The 2,861-nt window shown below is 33.2% G+C and overlaps 1 long non-coding RNA gene across 1 annotated transcript; it reads left to right on the top strand.

Annotated features, from left to right (window-relative positions):
* The first annotated feature begins 172 nt into the window (after positions 1-172).
* LOC110037525 lies at positions 173-2,268 on the top strand. Its single transcript, XR_002295346.1, has 3 exons — positions 173-247; positions 362-436; positions 1,756-2,268. It is a non-coding gene; the product is annotated as an uncharacterized LOC110037525 (long non-coding RNA).
* The last annotated feature ends 593 nt before the right edge of the window (positions 2,269-2,861 follow it).

Raw genomic sequence — 2,861 nt, 5'->3', positions numbered from 1 at the left:
CTTGGGATGCAGATTTGTAGAGGATTCCATTAATTTTGCTGAATGTAGATTAAGCTTCTTCTGAAAAGAACTGATACAACTAAAATATGCGCCTTCCGTTTTCCTGCTCCATTCTCTAAAACTCGAAGGTCACATCGAATTCCCTTTCTCCTTGCTCTACTCTGCATCTACTCTGAGCTCCGGTCCCGCTCAATTCACAGAAAGCGTCACACATTTCTCCTTGCCCTGCTCCACTTTTTTACCGAAGGTGACGCACTGCGTGCTTTGTTTGGGGATTCCTTCAAAGGTCTTAAATGACATGTAGTTGCTGGAAACTAATTTTTGTTGATATTAACCTCTATGATCTGTGCTCTTATGCAAGATTGATGATATGCTTCAGAATTTAAAGCAGGAGGTGGCCAACCAAGATTCCAAGAACCGGATGCCCCTCTCAGAGGTAAGTTTTGCTTTTGTTTTGGCTTATCAGAGAATTAGATGAAAAGAAATTAATTTTAAAGTTTCCCTAAAAATTTAAAGTTATAGTTTGGATTTGCTTCAGCATTTTGCCGAATTGTTGTTTTATTCATGTATTGAGGGCACAACAGAGCTACAGTATTGTTGTTTTATTCATGAATATTGCTTTTGTTTAGGTGTTTTATTCATGCATTTGTTGAATATTGCTTCAGAACTCAATGACCTACTTTTTGTTAAGTTTTCCTTCCTAGTAATAGATGCAAGTCATTGAAGCAAGGTTAAGGAATCGTAGCGTCAGTATTGTGTGTAAGACCACTTGGTTTGGATTGGGGAAGATAAAGGTGAACTTTTGAAATAGGAAGACGTTCTTACTTGAGAGGAAATTGAAATGAATGCAGTTTTTTCAATGGAAATGTGGATCTTCTAGTTATTTTTGGACTGGTTATAATAGAGGACTTGACGTATGGGATTTAGAGGCTCGTTGGCTACAAGTAGATTTTGTAAATCATTTAGATTCATATTTATTTACTACAAAAATTTATTAAATATTGATAAATATTTAGTTATTCGTTTCAAGATTTAAAAAAAAAAACTGTGGATGAGTAATTCTTAATTTCATTAAATTCTAAGAAAAATTGAGATTTAACAAATTCTAATTTGCTTGTTGTTGTTGGTATAACTGGTTGATAAATTGCTATAGAAAAATATCTAGAAAAAACTATGGTGAGTTTTGCAGATGCAGTTTTTTTTTTGTTGTGCTAATGGTGTCGATGATATACAAAAATCGAAAGAATCTATGTTAGATATATGCACCTTTGTTATTTGCTTTTAGTGTTATATGTACAAAAGTTGTCTATCTATTGCATTTGATTATGTTTTTATTTCTGTTTGCAGCTTCACATGTAAAAACATATTGTTTTTATTTTTTGTCTTGATTGATTGTAATATTTCTATAAGTGCCCCTTTTATTAATGTTTTTATTGTGTTAAGCTAGCTTTTTCTGGAGCAATTTTTACTATGTTATTTTATTTTTTTTGCAAGAACCACTGGATTGAATTTTAAAACTAAGTTGTTCATCTGACTATTAGAATAACTTCAACGATAGAAGAGAACACATATTTGTTAGTCGTGTTTAAATATGGTGGATATAGAATATTGGAGTCATGTTAAAAATCAAGCTAGAAAAGCTATGGAGGTGGAAAGTGATGTGTCCTAAAGCATTCTTAATTTCCTTTATATTTTGCACCTGTTTATAGATGAAATTGCACTTAAAAAAAAGATAATTTTGTGTTTTTCTTGCAGGTATAACAAGTAGGATACATGAAGCGAAGTGGAGCTGAAATGGGATACAAGTATTCGTTGAAGCAGAACTGTCTTGATATAAAAAACTTGCCACTTTGAGAATGGAAGCCTTTATAGCCTTCGAAATTTTTTGAATAATCTATAAAGACACACTGCACACTTCTTTGATCTAGTTTGCTTTGATGTGAGGGAGAAAACCAAGGAAAGCATTGACATCCATATGCCTGAATATGTTTATAATCAGGTGGATATTTGTGTAGGACTTGAGAGGTTATTAGTTTAGAGTGTTTTAAGAGGAGATACAGTTGATTAAGTGGACAAATGTTAGTTTGGTGTCTGGCAAGGTATTTAGTGGCAAGTTAGATGCAACACATAGGGTTTTCACAGTTTCTAGGATATTTTGATATTTTTTTCTGCTATGTCTTTTTTTTTTTGGGTGTGTAATGGTAAAAGAAATAATAAATAATGCCATGTGCAGCCACAACTTATCAAATTGTTAGCTCCTGAATTCCCCACCACCATAAGATCTTGTACATTTTATGTGATCATTGAATTGCTTTTCAATTATTGTTTGAACTTTATGAAGTGTGTTAGATTTTCAAATTTATGGACTATATGAAACACCCATGCATCAAAAACAAGTACATAAAACTAAAAACCTTGATTTGAGTTATGTGGGAATAGTGCCACGACATCCGTATGGATGCGTTTTAAGGGATGGTAGGTCTGGTTATTAGAAGAAGAAAAGGTAGCCTTTGTTGGTTGGCTGTAATACATGAATTGCAAAAGGATGTATGTGTTGGAATACAAATACAGGGTTGATGTTTTAAAATAAGAAGTCATACATCATTATTAAAATGACCAAATCTATGATGTTAGACATTAGTAGTAGTTTTCAATAGCATGGCTTGCTTGGGGATGGGAATGGTATAGAGTTCATCATGACAGAAACCTTGGAGTAGCATTTGTTGCAATGTCTGATCTTTGATTTGGTAGCTAGAGGCATCAAACAAAATGATGTTATTATTAGCAGAAGCAAGTTGAGAGATGGAAATGAGATTATGTGTGATTTGTCCAGTGTGAAAGTATTTGGAGAGAAGAAGCTT

This window comes from Phalaenopsis equestris, unplaced genomic scaffold (assembly GCF_001263595.1).
Source record: "Phalaenopsis equestris unplaced genomic scaffold, ASM126359v1 Scaffold220607, whole genome shotgun sequence".
NCBI classification, from domain to species: Eukaryota; Viridiplantae; Streptophyta; class Magnoliopsida; order Asparagales; family Orchidaceae; genus Phalaenopsis; species Phalaenopsis equestris.
This window is presented reverse-complemented; position numbering and strand designations above follow the sequence as displayed.